This window comes from Microcaecilia unicolor, chromosome 1 (genome assembly GCF_901765095.1).
Source record: "Microcaecilia unicolor chromosome 1, aMicUni1.1, whole genome shotgun sequence".
In the NCBI taxonomy this organism is placed as follows: domain Eukaryota; kingdom Metazoa; phylum Chordata; class Amphibia; order Gymnophiona; family Siphonopidae; genus Microcaecilia; species Microcaecilia unicolor.
In genome coordinates, this window is record NC_044031.1 from 379,660,643 (window position 1) to 379,685,377 (window position 24,735).

Below are 24,735 nucleotides of genomic sequence, written 5' to 3' on the forward strand. Positions count from 1 at the left end.
CCATGTGTAACCACCACAAATAAGTCCTGGAACGGTCCAGAGGTGGAGCATAGGCAGAGCTTGATGTTATTCACACACCAGCACTGAATTTTGGTGGTACATGGATAACTTCTGGGATCTGCTAACATCCTGGATATTCAGTGCTGGTACCTGAATATGTGCCGGCATTGAATATCTGCTCTTAAATCAGCATTTTAAAAAACACTGCCCGCCAAAGGCTGAATATCAACCAGACTATTTTTAAATTAAAAAAAAAAAGAGAAGTATGAAAAGCTATAGAGAAACTGGGAGCTCCCCTGAGAGCCAGAGCAGAGTCAGAAAGCAGATATATTGGATCAAGCCTGAAGAGTTTTGAAGATTGAGAACATAAGCATTGCCATAGTGGGACAGACTGAAAATCCATCAAGCCCAGCTCATGTTTCCAACAGTGGACAATCCAGGCCACAAATACCTGACAAGATCCCAGAACCGTAAAACAGATTTTATGCTGCTTATCCTAGAAATAAGCACTGGATTTTCCCAAGTCGTCCTTAATAATGGCTTATGGACTTTTAGGAAATTATCCAAACCTTTTTTAAACCTTGCTAAGCTAACAGATTTTACTACATTCTCTGGCAACGAATTCCACGGAATGAAGAAATATTTTCTTCATTGTGTGCCCCCTAGTCCTAGTATTTTTGGAAAGAGTAAACAAGCAATTCACGTTTACTCGTTCCACTCCACTCAATGTTTTATAGACCTCTATCATGTCTCCCTTCAGTCATCTCTTCTCCAAGCTGAAGCCCTTGCAAATATGCACTATGTAATCTGAGTGGGCATTTATAAAATAGGGCTTAGGCAGAATACTAGTACTCACACGTGCATGTGCACACATACACATGTACATGCCATTATTTAAGAATTTACATGTGTTACATGTAAAATGTGAGTGCCAAGTTTATAGAATCACCTCTATAATACTGGACCAAAATATCAGCAGAGAGTAAACAACACGTTTATTAAAAGGTAGTGAAAGATGGCTATCAAATCTTTTTTTTTTTAATAGGACCTGCAAGAACCTTTGTGGAAGAAACCTGATTGAAGTGGGGAGGTTATCAGTGTGGGCTACAGTTTAGGCATGTTATTTTACTGTTAACCTGAGAAATTAGTAACTAGGAGGCCCTTTTACCAAAGCTTGGTGTGTGATAAATGCTGCACATCCTATGTTGTACTTATGGGTCAAATGGAACTTAGTGTACACTAATGTCTGTTAGAGCACGTTAAGTTTTAATAAAAAGACCCCTAGATCTTGTCGTATAAAATGGGACCTGTACTAAAATAGCATGAGTTAGTGGTAAACAACATGTCTTTTAACGGTAGCCCACTTTGATATCCACTCCCCTGAGTTTGCACCTTATCGTCTGTTTTTCTGATTCTCTTTCTAATCATCACAATCAAATAATTGCTCAGATATGAGCTTTGCACCAGTCACTTGAACATCATAGCTGCTCACTGGCAGCAGGCCTCCATGATAGGCAAAAATGGACGAAAAAAGAAATACGTGTAAAAAGTGCATTTTCACAGCCATTCCCTTCTTCAGAGTGAACAAAGCACCTGATTTGGCCATCAGTACGACAGCACTCAGAGAAATGTAACATAATGTCCACTATTCTGCATCCCCAGCAGCATATACTCACAATAAAAAAGCTTTTCTGATGTAAATGGACTTCTCTCCCTACTCCCAAACAAACACATTAGAGGTAATTTTACACAGTCCTTCCAGTGAGTATGTGGCCACATATTAACTGCAATAAACATATACACCTGATATGATACTGTGTATTTTGCTGGTTGACATGTTCAGGGGTGGTCATGGAGTGGAGCAAGGGCAGACAGCATGTACATACATAGATTATGAAGTTTACTTCTTTCAAAAAGTACAACTACTAGGGGACACACAATGAAATTACATGGAAATACTTTTAAAACAAATAGGAGAAAATGTTTTTTTCACTCAAAGAATAGTTACGCTCTAGAACTTGTTGCCAGATGATGTAGTAACAGAGGTTAGCGTATCTGATTTAAAAAAAGGTTTGGACAAGTTCCTGGAGGAAAAGTCCATAGTCTGTTTTTGAGAAATGGACGTGGGGGAAGCCACTGCTTGCCCTAGGATTGGTAGCATGGAATGTTGCTACTAATTGGGTTTCTGCCAGGTACTTGTGACCTGGATTGGTTACTGTTGGAAGCAGGACACTGGACTATTGATCTGACCCAGTATGGCTAATCCTACGTTCTTATGACATACCCTCGGATTCTATATATGATGCTCAGAATTGTGTGCACAAGATGCACATGCAACTTAATTGATTAACGAGCCAATTAACATCAATAATTGGGTGCTAACAACCAATTATTGATATTAATTGGCATTCATTAAAATTTGCATGTGCAACTGGCTGTGTGCTATTCTATAAGGCAATTAAACAGAACAAATGCAGTATTGCTAGAGCAAAAATAGTAACCTAATACCAAAACAAAGCTCTGGCAGCAAAATAACTAGTGCTTATTCAAAAAATGGAGAAAAAGCCCTCAGAAACCATGGAATTATAGAATACAGCTTCAGTGTGCCTAACTTTGGTGCCAGCATTTACACCAGGTTTCAGCATGCATAGGTCTGGTGTCTAAAGTTAGATGTGGGGATTGGCGTTATGGTCCAGATTCTATTTATGGTGCCTAAAAACTCCAGGCGGAATAAATTTCCACCTAAGCGTATTAGCCAGACTTCAACGGTAGGGGGGTCCAGAGCCGAGGTGAGGGAGCACATTTTAGCCCCTCCCCCACGGCGCCGCCGACCCCCCCCCATTGCCGACACCCCCCCCCCCATCCGCCATTGCCGACACCTCCAACAACTTTGACCCCCCCCGCCAATGACCCTCTCGACCCCCCCCCGCCCGCCGTCGCCTACCACCTTTACTGGTGGGGCACCCCAACCCTTTCCAGACGAAATCTTCTTCCTTCGTTTGGTTTCTGACTGAGTCTGATGTCCTGCACGTACAATGTGCAGGACGTCATACTCAGTCAGAAACCAAATGAAGGAAGAAAACTTCGCCTGGCGGGGGTTGGGTTCCCCGCCAGCAAAGGTAGCAGGCGGCGGGTTGGCGGCAGGAGGGGGGTTGAGTGAGTCACCGGCAGGGGGTCCAGGGCCATATCTACGGGGCCCAGGCCCCCGTGGCCCCATAGCAGCTACGCCCCTGGCGGTGCCTATATTTGGGCTCGACACATAGAATACGATTAGTTGATATCAGAGTGCTTAAAACTTTGTGCATCCATTTACACCAAGGGAAATGTGGCGTAAATGCCAGCATGTAGATGTAGGTGCAGAGGGGTATATTCTATAACAGTGCATGTAAATTTTGGAACACTCACGAAACTATCATTTCTCCACTCATAACCACACCCCTTTTGGCTACGCACATTAGAATTTAGGTGCAGTGCAATACAGAATACAGTTAGCGAGTTGTGTGTGTAAATTCCAATTATTGACAATTAATGCTCACTATTGCTCATTAAGATCTGTTATCAACACTGTTAAGCCAATGAAGTTACACTTGTTGTTATAGAATTCACTTGGATTTCGGCACAGAACACTAAGCAAGCTATATAGAATCCGGGGGTATATGTGATTCTATAAAAATTGCATACCCTTTACGGATTCACACTTAGCGGTGATTTTTTTCAGTGCCAGATTTTGAGCAGCATTTACTGAATCCAGCTTATAGTTATCAACGTGGGCTACGGTTAAGATTGATTATTTTACCACTAACTCAGTCTATTTTAGCAAGGTCCCATTTTATGTAATAGGAACTAGTTACTAATAACCCAGGTTAACAGTAAAATAAGACATCTTAAGTGTAGCCCACTTTGGCAAATTCCCTATCTACACACCTGCATAGATAAAGCATGTTCCTTCATTTGACCCAACTCGCAAGCAGATGAATTTTCTGTCATAAACACTAGTTTTGTTTTATGAAGACAAGTAAGTACCTACTCGTCTTCATAAAACAGCACCTATCCATTGCATTCTGTTATAAAATTACTCTCATCTTGTATTTTAGCATGTGGTATGTCCAGAAGTCCCTTTCCAAATTCTCTCCTGTGCCCCCAAAAAGGAGCATAGTTTGCACTCTCTTTCTACACCCCTTCCCAGTGCTGCTGCACATCTGTTTGAGTAACTGACAGTGAATGATTCCAGTTTTGGTTCTTCCCCTTATGAGGTGCCAGCGACAAGTTGTCCCAGTTCTAACACAGCAGAGGTTATCCCTAATGTACTGCATGCTATGGAGTTAACTGGTTCATAAGGCACAAGATCAGATGGAAGAAATTAAACAAGAGGAACTGAACGTGGCTAATTCCATACTTACTTTCTTCCTTTGCCCAACTTTCCCCAAAAAGTGCTTTTCTTTTCTTATTTTCAGTCGTTATTCTTTCTCAGCATCTTCTGGTAAACTGTGCCTCTCAGAGGTCATTCCGGCAAGTGGCTTACGTGCTTCCCCTCACTTCACCTGCCAGTTTACTGAAATGGATTCTCTGAGTCAAGTGTAGTACCTTTGTCCATGTCAGTGCATTCAACCTCTGGCTGTCTTCCTAGCCAGGTTCTTGCAGTCTCCTGGTTACCCAGTGCATCAGCAGGAATCAGAGCACACAGCAGCTGCTCACAGTGCCCACTCATATATCCGACTGCTTAGCGAACGGATTCCTCAAGCAAGTGCAGTGCCAGTCACCTCAGCACAGGGCTACAAGCCAATCAGAAGAGAAAGCAGGAAAATGGGGAGGGATAGAAGGGGGGGGGGGGGTGCCTGGAACAGGAAGGTATAGCAAGAATGAGTGGGAGTGAGAAATAGACAGAGACAGAGGGAGGAAAAGGGCAAGAAAGTGGCATATATATATAGAGAGAGAGAAATCTAGTTAGAGAAAGAGAGAGATGAAGCATTCTTTATGTACACACACTGTATATACACAGCAATGTACACAAATACATACACCTATGTGTATTTGTCTATAAAGCAAGCAGAAAACAAAGGGGGAAAAACAGAGACAGTCTGCTGGTGGTACAAGCTAATGCAATGAAAACACTGAATTGTGGCTCACAGGTAATTTCCCCTTTTATATTTATAGAAAGTCTGCGCAGTCTTTAAAGGATTTATTCTCATAACTTTGAGAGTGGCACTCCTAACTTGGCTTGGTTGAAAATTTACTAGGGATGAGTGCCTGAATTGATACTGAACATTTCACTAAACTCCTAAATTTAGGAGCATAAAAAGTGAGGAGCAACAGGGGCAGATTCAGAGCATGGACACAAGGAGGCTCATTTTCAAAGCACTTAGCCTCCCAAAGTTCCATAGAAACCTATGGAACTTAGCCTCCCCACTTACTGAAAGACCATTTCTTTTCAGGAAAAAAGACAGCCTTTTATCCACTGCGGTAAAAGGGGGCCTTGGCGTGTGTCAAAAACACACACTGATGCTAGTGAAGCCCCCTTTTACCGCACCTTGGTAAAAGGACCCCTAAGTTAAATATTGAGCACTTAGGATTCCTTTTACAAAGCCGCACTAGAGATTTCAGCGCAGCAACTACGACGAAGTCCATAGGAATTGAATGAGCTTTCTACATTTGCTGCACCAGAATTGCTAGCGCGGTTTTGTAAAAGGAGCCCTTAACTGGCTATGTTTTTGCCACCTGCGTATACCCAGATATTCAATGCCGGGACCTAGAGAGGACCCAACATTAAATTTCCAGGGATAATGCCGGTGGCAGTAAAAGGCTGAACATCGTATGGAATTAGCCATGTTCAGTTCCTCTTGTTTAATTTCTTCCATCTGATCTTGTGCTTTATGAACCAGTTAACTCCATAGCATGCAGTACATTAGGAATAACCTCTGTTGTGTTAGAACTGGGACAACTTGTCGCCTGACACCTCATAAGGGGAAGAACCGAAACTGGAATCATTTACTGTCAGTTACTCAAACAGGATGTGCAGCAGCACTGGGAAGGGGTGTAGAAAGAGAGTGCAAACTGTGCTCCTTTTGGGGGGCACAGGAGAGAATTTGGAAAGGGACTTCTGGACATACCACATACTAAAACACCTCTATGCTCAACTTTAAGCCTGCCATTTGTTTGTCTAGAATTACAGTGGGGGAAATAAGTATTTGATCCCTTGCTGATTTTGTAAGTTTGCCCACTGACAAAGACATGAGCAGCCCATAATTGAAGGGTAGGTTATTGGTAACAGTGAGAGATAGCACATCACAAATTAAATCCGGAAAATCACATTGTGGAAAGTATATGAATTTATTTGCATTCTGCAGAGGGAAATAAGTATTTGATCCCCCACCAACCAGTAAGAGATCTGGCCCCTACAGACCAGGTAGATGCTCCAAATCAACTCGTTACCTGCATGACAGACAGCTGTCGGCAATGGTCACCTGTATGAAAGACACCTGTCCACAGACTCAGTGAATCAGTCAGACTCTAACCTCTACAAAATGGCCAAGAGCAAGGAGCTGTCTAAGGATGTCAGGGACAAGATCATACACCTGCACAAGGCTGGAATGGGCTACAAAACCATCAGTAAGACGCTGGGCGAGAAGGAGACAACTGTTGGTGCCATAGTAAGAAAATGGAAGAAGTACAAAATGACTGTCAATCGACAAAGATCTGGGGCTCCACGCAAAATCTCACCTCGTGGGGTATCCTTGATCATGAGGAAGGTTAGAAATCAGCCTACAACTACAAGGGGGGAACTTGTCAATGATCTCAAGGCAGCTGGGACCACTGTCACCACGAAAACCATTGGTAACACATTACGACATAACGGATTGCAATCCTGCAGTGCCCGCAAGGTCCCCCTGCTCCGGAAGGCACATGTGACGGCCCGTCTGAAGTTTGCCAGTGAACACCTGGATGATGCCGAGAGTGATTGGGAGAAGGTGCTGTGGTCAGATGAGACAAAAATTGAGCTCTTTGGCATGAACTCAACTCGCCGTGTTTGGAGGAAGAGAAATGCTGCCTATGACCCAAAGAACACCGTCCCCACTGTCAAGCATGGAGGTGGAAATGTTATGTTTTGGGGGTGTTTCTCTGCTAAGGGCACAGGACTACTTCACCGCATCAATGGGAGAATGGATGGGGCCATGTACCGTACAATTCTGAGTGACAACCTCCTTCCCTCCGCCAGGGCCTTAAAAATGGGTCGTGGCTGGGTCTTCCAGCACGACAATGACCCAAAACATACAGCCAAGGCAACAAAGGAGTGGCTCAGGAAGAAGCACATTAGGGTCATGGAGTGGCCTAGCCAGTCACCAGACCTTAATCCCATTGAAAACTTATGGAGGGAGCTGAAGCTGCGAGTTGCCAAGCGACAGCCCAGAACTCTTAATGATTTAGAGATGATCTGCAAAGAGGAGTGGACCAAAATTCCTCCTGACATGTGTGCAAACCTCATCATCAACTACAGAAGACGTCTGACCGCTGTGCTTGCCAACAAGGGTTTTGCCACCAAGTATTAGGTCTTGTTTGCCAGAGGGATTAAATACTTATTTCCCTCTGCAGAATGCAAATAAATTCATATACTTTCCACAATGTGATTTTCCGGATTTAATTTGTGATGTGCTATCTCTCACTGTTACCAATAACCTACCCTTCAATTATGGGCTGCTCATGTCTTTGTCAGTGGGCAAACTTACAAAATCAGCAAGGGATCAAATACTTATTTCCCCCACTGTATAAGCCTAATTTAAGAGCGCTGAAAATCAGTGCTCAGTGCCTAACTTCTTTTCCCTGCCCTAAATCTGCCAGATGCCATCCACTTTTATGCTCCCAAATTTAAGAGTTCAGAGAAATTTTGAACCCTAGCAAATGGTCAAAGAGGCCAATTTATGCACATTACTTTCACTTAGGAGCCTAAATCCTTTGAATATAAGGCCTAAAGGGGTCAATATTTAGACTCGGCGGTAAGCAGACAGTGTTAGTCCCAGATATTCAAAGCTGGGACCTGTGCTTGCTTTGACTTTGAATTTTTGGTTATTTTTAAGCCGGCTAACACGTGGAGGGGCATAATTGAACGAAAACGTCTATCTCCATGGGCGTTTATCTCTGAGAATGGGTCCGTGATGGGGCGAACCGAACCGTATTTTCGAAAAAAAATAGACGTCCATGTTTTATTCGACAATTTGTGAGCTGGGCGTTTTTGTTTTTCAGTGATAATGGAAAATGAAAGCGCCCAGCTCAAAAACGAATAAATGCAAGGCATTTGTTCGTGGGAGGGGCCAGGAGTCGTAGTGCACTGGTCCCCCTCACATGCCAGGACACCAACCAGGCACCCTAGGGAGCACTTTTACAAAAACAAAAAAAAAAGGTAAAAGAGCTCCCAGGTGCATAGCACCCTTCCCTTGTGTGTTGAGCCCCCCAAATCCCCCTCAAAACCCACTGCCCACAAGTCTACACCATTACTATAGCCCTAAGGGGTGAAGAGGGGCACCTACATGTGGGTACAGTGGGTTTGGGGGGGTTGGACGACTAAGCATTAAGCAGCACAATTGTAACAGGTAGGGGGGGATGGGCCTGGGTCCACCTGCCTGAAGTCCACTGCACCCCCTAACAACTGCTCCAGGGACCTGCATACTGCTGCCAGGGAGGTGGGTATGACATTTGAGGGTGAAAATAAAAAGTTGTGAAACATCATTTTTTGTGGTGGGAGGGGGTTAGTGACCACTGGGGGAGTCAGGGGAGGTCATCCCCAATTCCCTCTGGGGGTAATCTGGTCATTTAGGGCACTTTTTGGGGCCTTATTCATGAAAAAACAGGGGCCAGGAAAAGTGCCCTAAATTCTAGCTACAAACGCATACTTTTTTTCCATTATCGGCGAAAGGCGCCCATCTCTGTTCGGGTGATAACCACGCCCCAGTCCCGCCTTCACCACGCCTCCAACACGCCCCCGTCAACTTTGTATGCTTCCGCGATGGAGTGCAGTAGAAAACGTCCAAGTTCGGCTTTCGATTATACCGCGTTATTCGTTTTGGGGAGATAAACGCCTATCTCCCGATTTAGGTCGCAATATAGGCGTTTTTGTCTTTCAATTATAAGTTGGATAGCCACCTACGTCGATATGCGTCAATTAAGCAGCCGCATAAAAATAAAAATCGGACGGACTTTTATGCGGTCCATTTATGCACTAACCCTTTAAGAGGTCAATTTGATAACAGATGGCCAAAGTAGGAAGGCTATGTAGAGAGCTATTTTGAGGTGCCTATGTGCTTAAAAAAAAATCCTCACCAATGCAGCTGAAATTGTGGCTAAAATGCAGTTATGTACATTAACACTAGCTAAAAAGCTTAAGTATTCATGTAGGTATTTTGTGGTATACATGCATATTGCTATAATCAGGAGGATGACTGAACCCTAGAAACCCCTCTAGCATCCCAGAGTATACCAGGAGATAGAAAATTCCCAGGCTGGAATGGAGGGGGAGGAGAGGGAAGGTCACAAGTGCCTAAGAGGTTGTGCAAAGGCGTAGTTAATGAAGAGTGAACACCTATAGAAGATGAGTCTCCCTGGATCCATAGACAGTATGTAATGGCTCCTAGCAGGTCCAAGGTGGGGGGATCTCTTGATCAGTTCTAAGAGGTTTGAGGAACCCACTGGAAGAGCAAATGTCTGATTTGGAATACATGAACTATACTGATTCAGAAGCTTTAATGGATTCCCAGATACAAATCAACCTATGCATCCAATTTTTCTTACACAAATGTGGAATACACTACCAAAGAGTGTGAAAGCGATTCATGACTATCAAAACTTCAGGCAATCATTAAAGACCTATCTGTTTTGCAAGACCTACCCTACCGGCCCTACTTAAATGCCTCAACTCTGCAATGCATCAATACCTTACATCGCATTAGACATTATATATTCCTTTATTTCCTTGTCCCTTTTTGTACCTGTTTACTCTAACCTTACCTAACCCTTATTTGAAATTGTATTTAACATCTACTGGACTTGGCGATCACCTTTACGGTATTATGTAAGCCACATTGAGCCTGCTAATGGGTGAGAAAATGTGGGATATAAATGTTACAAATAAATAAATAAAGTATGGAGATATGAAAAGTATAGAATGAGGAGAGAATGAATTCCCAATTTATAGAGAAAGACTTAGGGACCCTTTTACTAAGTTAAACCCATGCTTTGTGACAAGGTTTCATTTGCCCAGAGGGCTCCCAGCAGAGGAGGGTAAAGTTCATAACTAGCAATCCCTCCTGAGCAAAGAAGAGATGTTTTCTCTTTCATATCATGGTGAAAAATAGCTGCCAGGACTTTTCCTGAATACCTCGCACCAATATCCAAGGACTGAGTGGCCATGCTAGAATCTGTCAATCGGTAGGGACATACATTTTTTTTCCATGGGAGGGCAAAAATTGAAGAAAAAGATATCTTTGTATACTTTGTATTCAGTAATACCACATCCACTTTGTTTTCAATAGTCAAGACAGTCATTGATTGAGATTTATTCATGTGGAAGGGCAGTTTCTATATGATATCTAAACCCAATTTTGGACGTTTTGCTGAAAATATCCAAAAATCAAGCAGCGAATAAAGCAATTTTCAGTCTATCTTTTTCTTCAAAAGTGGCCATTTGTTAGATGTTTTTGTGCTCAAAGCGTCTATCTTTTAGGACTATTAAAAAAAAAAAAAAAAAAAAAGGGTCCAAAGGAAAAACACATAATGGAACCATTGGGATGTAGAGGGAGCCAGCATTCTTAGTAGACTGGCCATACAGGCATCCTAGCAGATGGGGCACCCTATGGGGTGCTGCAGTGGACTTCATAAAGAAGGTCCCGGGTACACATCTTACTGTACCACCTTATATTGTATAGTGAGTCCTCCAAAACCCATCAAAAAACCTACTGCACCCAACTTCACAGCACTATAATAGCCCTTATACCTGCAGATGTCACCTATATATGGATACAGTAGGTTTTGGATGGTTCACACTTTCCACCACAAGTGTAACAGTTAGAGTGGGATATAGGCCTGGTCCTCTTCTCTATAATGCACTGCACCGACCACTTGGCTACTCCAGTTACCTGCTTGCTGCTCTAATAGGACTGGCTATAACATCTGAAGCTGTCATAGAGCCTGGTATGTACTGTTTCTTTCACATCTTTGGGGATGGGATGGGGTCAGCTATCACTAGGGGACTAATGCGGGGGGAGGGGGAGAGTCATGCCTTAATCCCTCCAGTCATCATTTAAGGCACCTTTCTGTGACTTTTGTTGTGATTGAAATAGGTCTAGAATCTAGACTAAACTGTCTAACTTGTAGCCCTGGATGTTTTTGCTTTGTTCCATTATGGCAGAAAAATGTCCAAGTTGTGGGAACACCCAAATCGTGCCCTCAACACATCCCTGACATGCCCCTTTGTGATTTCCGCTTTCAAGCCTTCCTCAGCAGTCCTCTGTTATGTGGACCGTGAACCAAAACCAGATGCTGCTTCAGTATTTGGACGCAATCACATTTCAAATCGTGTAATTCACTGCATCTTTTACTTTTGGTTTTGGTTCAAGGTCCACATAACACAGGACTCCTGAGGAAGGCTTGAAAGTCAAAACACGGCCTATGTTGGGTCACAATTTGTCTGGGACTGTGTATCTGGATTCTGTTTTCTCAAGGATTATCCCCCTAATATTCAAAACCATTCAACTGACCAGGAATGGCACTTGGCCAGTTAAATAGCACTTAACCAGCTATCAGTGATATTAAGCGGGGGGTGGCCGGTTATCCCCCAAAATATTCCTTGTTAGCAACTAGGTGATAACCAGCTATATCGCATACTATAGCCGGCTATCCCTGAACATTGAAGTCATGTGCTGCTATTCTAAGCCACTTAAATAGCTGGTATATCTTTAGCCGGTTTAAAGTTAACCGGCTATCTTTGAATATCAACATAGCTGGTTAACTTTAAACCAGCTAAAGATATACCAGATATTCAAAGCAGGTCACCAGATACTACTGCCTGGCATTGAATATATGGGATGACCGTCGACTGCGTGAGTTAGCCAGGCTCCGTCCCGTGGTCTGAATAACGGCCCCTATGTATTTATGCAATAATGAATAAAGAATTAATTTACTGCCATTTTGGATCATCCTGTTGCTCAGCCATTCCCACATATGTTTTCTTTCTCTTCATTCTATAAGGCAGTGCATACATGCTATAGGCCCTGATATTGAGACAGCGGGAGTTAGATCGGCTAATTCCTGCTTTCGCCGGTGAACCAGGAAATTCAATGCTAGGGCCACATCCGGCCACCAGCATTTAATTTCTTGGGGTTTTTTGGTGCTGCAAATATAGCCGGTTACACCAATATTAATCTGCTGACTGGCAGTTCTAGCGGCCAAAGATAGACCTGCTATTTATGCGGGTCTATCTGGCTGCAAAACTTGATCGGTCAGTCGCTGAAAATCAGCGGTACCTGGCTATGTCATGCGACATAGTGTCACGATTGTGACTGTATTCCATGCCTACACTCCCTGTGGTTGCTGTGGACTGTCTCTTCCTGTTTCCCAGACATCTTCCATGTTCCATTCCGGTTCTGATGTTCCAGCACTCCAGACTTGCCCTGGTGTTTCTGCTGCCACACCTCACCTGTGACCTCACCTGTAATTACCTTTATTAAGCTCCTGAGAATAGTCAGATTTGCATTTGCAACAGAGGTCTTCAGATGTGCTTTCGTCTGTGAGTGCTTGTTGCAGTTCTAGCTCTGCTAGTCCTTTTCTTGTTTGTCTTAGCTTCTGTTCCTTACTGTTGTATCAGCCCTGCGTGTCTTTAGCTTCTGTTCCTTACTGTTGTATCAGCCCTGCGTGTCTCTAGCTTCTGTTCCTTACTGTGTATCTCTGCCCTGTCTGTCTTCAGCTTTAGTTCCCTTCCTGTTTGTATCACCCTGTTGGTCCTTAGCTTCTGCCCTACCCTGCTTGTGTCTGCCTTGTTTGAAACTCCTGAATCCAGTTCAGCCAAGTTCCAGCATTTGGTTCCAGTTCAGCATTTGGTTCCAGTTCAGCCAAGTCAAGTCTGTTCCAGCATTTGGTTCCAGTTCAGCCATGCCAAGTCTGTTCCAGCCTTTGGTTCCAGTCCAGCCAAGCCAAGTCTGTTCCAGCATTTGGTTCCAGTTCAGCCATGCCAAGTCTGTTCCAGCCTTTGGTTCCAGTCCAGTCAAGCCCCATCCATTCCAGCATTTGGTTCCAGTCCAGCCAAGCCAAGTCTGCTTCAGAGTTCTGTCCAGCCAAACCTGTCTGAGACTCCTGTACCTGGTACCAGCCTGTTGGTGTTTGGCCTCGCTTCCAGTTTGGGTGGTTCTCCTGCTGTTGCCGGTCTCTGGCAGCAGCCCAAGGGCTCACTATTCCGGATCACCCGCAGTGGCGTGACACATAGCCACTGACCGGGCTAGCCATTGACTGGGATATTTAGCGGGAGATAGCCAGTTACTGTATATCTTGCTGAATATCAGTGGATAGCCAACTTAAGGGTATTTAACCGGCCAGGTGTTGTTCCTGGTCAGTTAAATACTTTTGAATATTGGGCGGACAGTGCAGAACTGTGAGACTGTAAGTGTGATGTACATTGAGCAGAACATGGGTAGGTATTGGCTTATCTGAAACTCACACGTACAACTTTTAGAATGCTATAAGTTACGAGCATTGCGTGACACACTTAGGCAATGCCATTTAAACTAGCTATAAACCTGGCATAAATGGATGTGCCTAAATTTAGGCACACCAGTGCGGGTTTACGCTAGCATTCTATAACAGAATCAAGGCTCCTAGATGCCATATAGAATAGTTCTTTATGGCAATAGTTGCTCTCTGTGCAGCACTTGGGCACCTAAATGGAGGCACCCTGTTATACAATTGTCCCTTAGATGCTGTTTTGTATATTACAAACATAAAAACAACACATTCTAAAAATTGCTCTCATGAACATTAATGCCTGCCACTACTGCTATGTTGGAAAAATTATCTGCTAATGTGAAAAATTCTTAAAAAATGAATGAGTTTTCAGAAGCTTCTTGAATTGTTGAAAGTTGAAACAAAACCTAAGACACCCTAGAAGGCTATTCCATAGTACTGGCCCTGCTACCAAAAAGGCACATCTTGATGTCTCTGCACAGTGAATAGTAGGAAAAGCTGCTACCACCAAATGTGTCTCACCATCTGATCTTAAATCCCAGGCAGGCACATGCAACTGTATAGCCTAACCCATGTACCAAGGCCAGCAGCCTGTAGCACTTGATAAATCAGAGCCAGCACCTTATACTGAATGCAGCTCTATACTGGTAACCAATGGAGACTCCTCAATAATGCCAATGATGGTGTTGATGATGTTCAGACCAGTAACATCTCCTGCATTTAGCAGGAGAAACCCACTTTCATAGGTCATCTCCCACACTCCTGCTTGGCAGCAAGGATCTCCTGCTAAACCAGTGCCCACCCTCCGCTCTCCATTCCCATTTCCTCAATTCTGATCCACCTCCCCTCCACCACTGTGTCCAATATCTCTCTCTTACCCCCACCTCCATTAGCGGGTCCAGCATTTCTTTCTCCACTGTGACCCTCCTGTGATGTCGCTTCCTGTAGGCAACAAAGAAAGGCCTTGGTGGGGCCAGCTGGAGGCAAAATGTTTACAGCGCTGTCTCTGCTGGCTATCCATTACCACTTTGAAAGGGATGTGTGTGCGTGTGTGTGTGTGTGTGTGTGGGGGGGGGGGGGGGATCCTGATCCACATGTGGGAGAGTAAGAATGAGCAGACTCACAAAGGGGGAGGGGGCACAGAGAGATGCTTGACCTGGAAGGAGGTTGGGGAGAAAGCAGATGAGAGATGCTGGACCTGGAAAGGAGGGTGAGGGCAGAGAGAGTGACCTAGATCAAAAAGGGGGATAGGAAGGGAGGAGAAATGCTCAATCGAGAGAGGGAAAAAGATGCCCTGCCATGGGAGGGGCAGCAGGAGAAAAAGAGGGAGAAATGCCGGCCCAGTAATTGGGAGGGGGGGGGGGGAAGCAGGTGAGAGAGAGAGAGAGAGAGAGAGATATGCTGGCCCCATGATGGGTGAGTACAGGGCAGGGGTAGCAGGAGAAAAAGAGGGAATAATAATATTGGCTCCGCAGTGGGTGGGGAGGCAGAGGTAGCATGAGAGAGAGAGAGAGAAGGAGGAAGACATGCTGGTCCCATGGTAGGAGGCCAGGGGTAGAGGGAGAGAGAAAGAGGAAGAAACACTTATTTTAGGGTAGGGAGTTCAGGAAGAAAGGAAGAGAAAAAGAAGAATCTTGACATGGGGAGGGACAGAGACATAAAGAAGGGATGCTGGGCATTGAGAGAGTATAGGGACAGGGCTACATTGATTCAAACAGCAGCCATATTTCATTTATGAAAAATAAGGGTAAGAGTGAAGTATGGAATTTTTTTAAATGAATAATGGTCGATGCCAAAGAAGTGCCTTTGGTGTTTTTCTCAAGATGCAAGACAATTCTCTCTTGAAGATCACGTGATGGGACCAATGGTTTATGGGCTCACAAGTACTATTGTGCAAACTGTATGCCAGCAACGAAGATTATAGCTATACCAGGCTTTTCTCTATCAAGTAATACCAACAAACTACCTACGAACATCAAATCTGAAATGGCAGACATTGTGGTCGCCATGTGTGCAACAGATGTGAGGCCTTTTTTATTGTTGGACAGATTCAGGAATTTAGCGTCAAAGCTCATCTTCACTGGTGAAAAATATAGGAATGTTGACCTGGACCAAGTCATGCCCTGTGGGTTAACTGTCTCTCATCATCTTGGTAGTGTTGTGGAGAAAAAAAAGATCACACTCATTCACAAGCTAACTTTAGTGCCACAGTTCGGAGTGACAACTGACCTCCAGACACACAAACAAGCAACTGGCAAACTGAATCATGTATCTTGGCTACTTGATTACTGGATTTAAATCATACTTCTGAAAATATAAAACTGACAGTGAAGTTGACTCTGGATGAATTTTGTGTACAATGTCGAGACAATGTGTTCACTATAGACAATGCCAGTAATATGAAGGCTGCCTTTAGAGAAAACACGAGGATTAGATGTTCATGTCATAATCTAAATCTTGTTTTCCTCAGCGACCCTCCAGACCGGTCAAGACGCGTGGGTTATGTACTCCTACCAGCAGAGGGAGACTGAGAAAACACTGAGCTTTGAACACTGCCTATATAACCTGTGCAGTACATACAGTAGCCAGTATTTTCTCAGTCTCAGCAGAGGTAGAAGGACAGCCTGTGCAGTCTTCAATAGTCTGGTGAGGTAGCTTTGATTTTAGGGATAAAGGATTTTGGTTTTCTTTCAGGGGATTTTTATCCTGTAAGTACCCTGTACGTGGTTTGCCAAAAAAAAAAAAAAAAAAAGTGCTTCGGGGCCCTGGGTCCGGTGGGGCCCAGTAGTTCCCCCTGGGGTGTCACACCTGCTTTGGCGGGTCCCTCCCCCTGTGCTGCTCTCCAGTACTGGGTTACTGGCAGCTTTGTGCCTCGGCTGCTGTCTGTGTACTGCAGCCTTGAGAGCCTTGCAATTTTCAGCTGCCAGACCTGTCTCCTGGAGTTCGAGACCTCTCCGCCCGAACGGTTTCTAGAGTCCCCTTGTCACTCGAGGCTCAAGAGAGCAGCAGTACGAGACACGTTGCGTCGTCTTCTCAGTCTGGGAGCAGTGGTTTCTGTTCCGCCCGCTCAGCAACGCTCGGGGTGTTACTCAATTTACTTTGTGGTGCCAAAGAAGGAGGATATATTTATTTATTTAGTACGGAACGAACGGGAGTTCTTTTCCGTCTTAGTAGCGAGAGAGCAGTGTTGCTGGAGCCTGTCTGGCATTGGGGCCGGTAAGGGAAAGCGCGGGCTTTACCTTTGTAGTTATGGCGGGCAAACTACTCCGTTGTCGCGCGTGCTCGCGCCGGGGCATCGAATCGCCGGGTGGTCAGTGTCGGTTGTGCGGTGAGCCCAAACGTGTGGAGGCAGTTCCCCCGGAGTTAACCGCGGAAGTCCCGGCGTTAGCGGCGGCCCCCTTAGCAGCGGCAACTCAAGCGGGTCCGGCAGCGGCGCTTTCAGTTTCGGCGGGAACGGCCGCCATTTTGAATTCAGCGCGATGTGCAGAGGCTTCTGTGGTTGAGCAAGTTGCTCCAGTGGGGACACACAAAGTGCCTAATGAGGGTCCAGGAGGGGTTAGCTTTCCTCCAGAGTTTGTTTGGACTCTTTTCCAGGCTTGGAAATCGGGCCCCCCTCAGGGAGTGGAGGGGGTTAGTCCCATGCTGCCTAAAAGACCCCGGATAGAGTGGACAGAGGATGAGGAATGTCTGTCTCAGGTGGGCACGGAAGGCCCATTTAGTGATGGGGGAGAGTCTGAGGTGTTTGAGGGTCCGGTAGATCCGGTGGACTCCCTTCCTGGGGAAGATCCCTCAGTAGTTAGGATTTTTCATAGGGATGAGCTTTCGGAGCTCATTGATCAGGTCACAGCTACCCTTAAATTTAATCCTGAGGTGGCTTCAGGTGAATCTGGGCAGGATCCCTTGGTGAAAGGCATTCAGCGTAGAGCTCGGACCTTCCCTATGAACAAGGATCTCAGGGAGATGATTTCCCAGGAATGGGATTCGCCAGATTCGCCGTGTAAGGTTTCTAAGGCAATGGCGAGACTTTACCCCCTGCCGCAGGAGGATAGGGATTCCCTTAAGGCTCCTACGGTAGATGCAGTGGTGACAGCGGTTACTAAAGCGACGGCTATTCCAGTAGATGGTGGGGCCGCACTCCGTGAACCCCAGGATAGGAGATTGGAAGCATTTCTTAAGCGAAGCTTTGACTTGTCGGCGCTAGCTCTCCAGGCCTCGGTGTGTGGGGGCCTGGTGGCGCGGGCGTGTTTTCGCTGGGCCGAGAAGCTCCTGGATGATCCCGGGGAGTTTGGGATCTCGGGTTTACAGGATTTAGCCAAGTTGGAGATGGGTTCGTCTTTTTTGTCTGACGCACTGTATGATTTGTTGCGTGCGTCGGCAAAAAATCTGGCTATGATAGTGGGAGCGCGTAGGGCTCTCTGGTTAAGAGGTTGGGTCGCGGATGCGGCCTCTAAGGCTAAGTTGTGTTCTCTTCCCTTCAAGGGTTCTCGGATTTTTGGCGAAGAGTTGGATAAGTTAGTGAAAGGCCTTAGTGAGGCAAAGGTGCCTCGACTCCCGGATTTTCGTCCCAAGCTGGGAGTTAGGGGTAATTCCTCTCGAGGTAGACTTAGTGAGGCTCGACGGTATAGGCCTGGTAGGTTTAGTGGGGCTTCTAGAGGTAGGTTCTTCCAGCGCACCCAGTCCTTTCGCGGGAGTCGTCGCGGAGGCCGGGGCTCGTTCGGGGGAGGTCAGCCCTCGGGGCGGCTTGCCCAATGAAGGTGTGCGGACCCAGGTTCTGGTGCGTGTAGGAGCTCGGCTGAGTCAGTTTTACCAGAACTGGGTCCACATCACATCAGATCAGTGGGTTCTCGAAGTGGTTCGAGATGGTTATGCCCTGGAGTTCGAGACCTCTCCGCCCGAACGGTTTCTAGAGTCCCCTTGTCACTCGAGGCTCAAGAGAGCAGCAGTACGAGACACGTTGCGTCGTCTTCTCAGTCTGGGAGCAGTGGTTTCTGTTCCGCCCGCTCAGCAACGCTCGGGGTGTTACTCAATTTACTTTGTGGTGCCAAAGAAGGAGGATGCCTTTCGGCCTATTTTGGATCTAAAGAGAGTCAATGCAGCGCTCAAAGTTCCCTCTTTTCACATGGAGACCTTGCGGTCGGTCATTGTTGCAGTCCGGCAGGGAGAGTTTCTGACTTCTCTGGACTTGACGGAGGCGTATCTTCACATTCCCATTCGAGCGGCGCACCAGCGTTTCTTCGCTTTGCAGTTTTGGGGAAGCACTTTCAGTTTTGTGCCCTGCCCTTCGGTCTGGCAACAGCTCCCCGCACCTTTTCCAAGGTCATGGTGGTGGTGGCAGCAGCAGCGTTGCGCTGGCAGGGTATCTTAGTGCACCCGTATCTAGACGATTGGTTGATTCGGGCCAAGTCCCGGGCGGAGAGCGAGGGGGCGACGTCGCGTGTGGTACAGTTTCTCCAGTCTCTGGGCTGGGTGGTGAATTTCGGCAAGAGTCAGTTGGTACCATCGCAGGCTCTGGAGTATCTGGGGGTTCTCTTCGATACGAGGTCGGGTCGAGTGTTTTTGCCTCCCCCGAGAATCAGCAAGTTGCAGGACCTGATTCGGCGGTTTCTTGCACTGCCGTCCCCGACGGCCCGGGCTTACCTGCAAGTTCTGGGGATGATGGCGGCGACCATAGAGGTAGTTCCTTGGGCCCGGGCGCACATGCGTCAGCTTCAGTCCTCTCTCCTCAGTCAGTGGGCTCCCCTGTCGCAGGAGTTGGAGGTACGGCTGCCGATGTCGCCGGTTGTCCGCCGCAGCCTCCGTTGGTGGCTCAGAACTTGCAATCTGGAGAAGGGAATGCCGTTGGAGTCCCCTCAGTGGGTGGTTCTTGTCACAGACGCAAGCCTGCTAGGATGGGGAGCGCATTGTCTCGGTCAGGTAGCGCAGGGGCGGTGGTCCCAGGCGGAAGCAAGGTGGTCCATCAACCGGTTGGAGACTCGGGCCATTCGGTTGGCTCTTCAGAGTTTTCAGTCAATGCTTCTCCACAAGGCAGTCAGAGTGCTCTGCGACAATGCCACAGCCGTGGCCTATGTCAATCGGCAAGGGGGCACAAAGAGTCAGGCGGTCGCGGAGGAGACGGCACTGTTATGCCACTGGGCGGAAGGTCATCTTCAGGCGCTCTCGGCGGCTCATGTGGCCGGGGTGGACAATGTAGACGCAGATTTTTTGAGCCGGCATACTCTGGATCCCGGAGAGTGGTCTCTGCATCAGGCGGTGTTCGGCCGAATTGTGTCGGTCTGGGGTATGCCAGTTATGGATCTGATGGCCACGGCGCGCAATGCCCAAGTCCCCAGGTTTTTCAGTCGTTGGAGAGATCCGCGTGCGGAGGGTCTCGACGCTCTGCTGTTACCCTGGCCGCAGGGATTGCTGTATGTGTTTCCTCCGTGGCCGTTGGTAGGTCGAGTAATTCAGCGCATCGAGCGGCACTCAGGCCGGGTAATTTTGATAGCTCCAAACTGGCCGCGTCGACCGTGGTACGGAGATCTGGTGCGGTTGGCGATCGCGAAGCCCCTTCAGTTGTCGGAAACGGTACTCTTGTGTCAAGGTCCGATAGTGATGCCAGACCCGGCTCGGTTCTCGCTTATGGCTTGGCTCTTGAGAGGCACAGGTTGAGGAAGAAAGGGTTTTCTGCCAGAGTCATTGATACAATGTTGAAGTCCCGCAGAACCTCCACCTCTTTGGCGTATGTTCGCGTTTGGAGATTGTTTGAGCACTGGTGTGCAGAGCGGACGGTGATGCCTTTTCGTTCCTCGGTGGCAGAGGTGTTGGAATTTTTGCAGGATGGTTTGGACAGGGGTCTGGCCTTGGCTACCTTGAAGGTGCAGGTGGCAGCGTTGTCATGTTTTCGGGGGAAGGTTCAGGGGAAGTCCATTGCTTCTATTCCGGAGGTTGTTCGTTTTTTGAAGGGTGTGAAGTTGTTGCGGCCGCCTCGTCGGCGGTTGGTTCCCCCGTGGGATTTGAATCTCGTTTTAGATGCCTTAGTCAGATCTCCATTTGAACCTTTGGTTGCGGCTTCCTGCAAAGATCTTTCCTTGAAGGCGGTTTTTCTGGTAGCTATTACCTCAGCTCGGAGAGTCTCGGAATTGCAGGCTTTGTCGTGTAGAGAGCCCTTTCTGTCTTTTTCCAAGGAAAGGGTGTCTTTGAGGCCGGTGCCTTCCTTTTTGCCAAAGGTGGTGTCAGAGTTTCATGTTAATCAGGTCATTTCGTTGCCTGTTTTAGGTAACTTGGAGGGAGATTCGGAACAGCGTCGGCTGGCGAAGTTGGATGTTCGTCGCATCTTGCGGTGTTATCTGTCTAGAACTCAGGAATTCAGAGTGTCGGATCGTTTGTTCGTGCTTCATGGTGGCCCTAAAAAGGGCGCAGCGGCGTCCAAGGCGACTATAGCAAGATGGTTGAAGGAGGCGATTGCTCGGCCTATTTGGTGAAGGGCCGTGAGGTTCCTAAGGGGTTTTCTGCTCATTCTACCAGAGCAGTTGCGGCCTCCTGGGCGGAGAATAGTATGATTCCGCCTTCAGATATTTGTCGGGCGGCGGTTTGGTCTTCGTTGCATTCGTTTGTGAAGCATTATAGGATTGATGTGCATGCGAAGGAAGAGGCGAGTTTTGGAGCAGCAGTGTTGACCTCTGGCCTTCGTAGATCCCGCCCATAAGGTATTTACTGCTTTGGTACGTCCCACGCGTCTTGACCGGTCTGGAGGGTCGCTGAGGAAGGTGAAATTAGATCTTACCTGCTAATTTTCTTTCCTCTAGACCCTCCAGACCGGTCAAGGACCCGCCCAGATATACTGTAGGCCAGGAGGTAGTTTTTCGGTGAGCATCTCTTGGCAGCTGATGATTGTCATAATCTCAGACTCTTGTTACCAGTTTTTGGCTGGTCTGGGTCTGGTGCAGGTGTGGCGTTGCAGATAGTCCACCTGTGGAAGCACGAATTGACAGTCTTTACAATGCAAATAAAAGAAACAGTGATTGTTCTTGCAGTTGGCGGAAGCCATGTACAGGGTTGCTAGTTAAAGTTCAAGTTGTGTTTTTTGTTACTCGGCTTTGTGAGTGGCATACTGGCTACTGTATGTACTGCACAGGTTATATAGGCAGTGTTCAAAGCTCAGTGTTTTCTCAGTCTCCCTCTGCTGGTAGGAGTACATAACCCACGCGTCTTGACCGGTCTGGAGGGTCTAGAGGAAAGAAAATTAGCAGGTAAGATCTAATTTCACCTTGTTGCACGGAGTGCAGCAGACAAATTTGTATGGCACTGGTTTGCCACTTGAGGTAGCGAAACTTAATGACACCTCGAAAGAACTAGTGACATTGGCAAAGCGTACAAAAATTAACAATCAGTTAGCAACAACACAAACAATATGTAGTAGCATGATAGAACAGTGTGTTGATAACACTGAAATTAGTGGTAACAAATTTTCAGATTTCCATACACTGAGCGCTGAGCAAAGTTTTAATAGAAAATTTTTTCATCTGCTGGCTAATAAATTGTGGCTTACGGTGGCGGGGGGAGGGGGCACTGAACTGGTCTGCACAGGGCCCCACAATTGCTAAGACCGGCCCTGTGGCTGATATCAACAAAGACTTGTTGGATGATGTCATTCACATTTTGGAACATTTGCCTCTCTGCTGACAAAAAAACGTTCATTGCCTTTGGTGTTCCCTAGAAAAAATAAAGCTGCAAAAACACTTCACCGAAAAGTCTTCTGACAGTATAATAATTTTGCAACTGAAAACTCATCTGCTTAACATGCTGAATAAATACTTCACAGTTCATCAGTTGCATTGTAACACTTCTTTGCTGGATCCACAGTTTGAAAACAACTTTGGAACATTAGCACCAACTGAATATGCACAGGCACTGTCCAACTTGAGGAGGTCTTTTACAAAAGCTTAGCTCGAGTTATCTGCAGCAGCATTTTATTCCTATGGGCCGTGCTGCAGATAACTCGAACTAAGCTTTAGTAAAAGACACCCTAAAAGAGAAGGTGGATAGGCTGCCAGTGCCAGCAGCAGACACTGCAGATGACTTGTCTGTCTTGCAGCAACCCAATAAGAAGATGAAACTAAAGGAACATTTCTTGGAAGACTTTCATTTTTTCAAATATATTTGAGGTATATATATATTCTTTCAATATGTTATCTTTATTTGTAATGACAATATAACTTGCAAAATACACCTTCACATTAAAAAAAAAACCATCTGCTTTTTCTCAGGTGGATGAATACTTAACTACTACTGACGAAATCACTGATGATCTTGCCTTACTGGAAGTCAAAATCAACTAAATGGGAAAATCTTTCTGAATTTGCCAGACAAGCCCTTGGAGTGCCTTGCATAATCACAGTTAGGACCGCATACTGTAGATGGACTTCTGTTTCTGCAGGGACTTAAGAAATAACTCCCTGATATTTCTGACTCACTGGTGATTGTCCTCTTCCTTGGCGGGCAGCCTGTGGTTTGAGGCTGGGAAATGGGGAGGGGAGAGGTATTTGTTTTATGGTTTTTTTTGGGTGGATGTTTGTGTTTGTATTTTCATTAAAATTCAATAAAAACTAAATAACCTTCAGATCTAGATATTTCTTTTTTTTTATGGCTATGGGCGGGGATGGAGAAGATTACTAGCGGGGACGGGCAGGGATGGAGGAGATTCTGGCAGGGAAGGGTTAGATAACAGCAGGGATGGATGAAATGTCTGTCCCCTTGCAACTCTCTAGGTGGAACTGAAGATGTGGCTGGGTTCAGTAGGGTGGAACTGGAGTGTGGCTTAAATTCCCTTTCAAAGATCAGGCCCCTTGGCAGCTCTGGATATTGCATTGATGGATGTTGGTTTAATGTTGAGGATAACATTAACAAAGCAGGAAGAAGTGTAAACAAGCAGCAAAAGAAAGTTTAATATTTACCTTCTGGGTTAAGAGAAACACATTTCTCCCAAACAGGGGCGTAGCCAGACTTCGGCGGGAGAGGGGGCCAGAGCCCAAGGTGAAGGGGCACATTCCCCCCCCCCCCGCCGAACCCCCCCATGCCGCCATTTTGATCCCCCCCGCCGACACCATCTTTGACCCCTCCCCGGCGTCGCCAACCCTCCTCCGTCGCCGTCACCATCGCCGTCGACTACCTGTGCTGGCGGGGGTCCCCAATCCCCGCCAGCCGAAGTTCTGTGTCTTCACTGAAGACTTTTCACCCCGTCTCTGGGTCGGCGCGTTGCTGCAGACTGCTGCAGTAGCTGATCTTATTCTGCAAGCGAGAAGCCGATTCTCTTTGCGTGGTATGAATCGTCCTGACGTCCTGCATGTTCCTACGTGCAGGACGTCAGGACGATTCATACCACGCAAAGAGAATCGGCTTCCCGTTTGCAGAATCAGATCAGCTGCTGCAGGCTGCAGCAACGCGCTGGCCCAGAGACGGGCTGAAGACACAGAACTTCGGCTGGCAGAGATTGGGGACACCCGCCAGCACAGGTACTCGACGGCGATGGTGACGGCGACGGGGGAGGGTTGGCGACGCCGGGGAGGGGTCAAAGATGGCGTCAGCGGGGGGGGGATCAAAATGGCGGCATGGGGGGGGGGGGTTGGCAGGGGGGGAGGGTTGGCGACGCCAGGGGAGGGGTCCAGGGCCAAATCTGAGGGGGCCCAGGCCCCCTAGGCCCCACGTAGCTACACCCAGAGAGAAGACATAGCTAGTGGTATCTGGCTGAAAGAAGGAGCCAGCCAGAAGCCCAGGACTATTTCAGAGAGTCTGCCAGGCACTAGAAAGAGAGAGCTATAGCATCAGCAAGGGATAGCAACAGTACAACAGACCGTACTTGGAGCTCCAGGAACAGGAAGCAGCAGCCTCAATGCACACCTGCATAGGAATAACTGTCTTTAGGAAAAGCAATTCCAATCTGCTACTCCTCTTCCTCCCCCCTCCCCCAGAGGAGCTGACAAACAGGAAGTTCAAAAATGGAAAGATAAAGAAGAGTGACAAACACATGGATTCCAATATCTG

At 46.8% G+C, this 24,735-nt stretch overlaps 1 protein-coding gene across 1 annotated transcript in view; it reads right to left on the bottom strand.

Annotated features, from left to right (window-relative positions):
* SSTR3 (somatostatin receptor 3) overlaps positions 1-4,616 on the bottom strand; it is a 140,224-nt gene extending 135,608 nt beyond the window's left edge. The window contains exon 1 of the mRNA XM_030210237.1: positions 4,401-4,616. The gene's annotated coding sequence lies outside the window, so the exon portion shown is untranslated. The remainder of the gene's footprint in view (positions 1-4,400) is intronic.
* Positions 4,617-24,735: the final 20,119 nt, after the last annotated feature.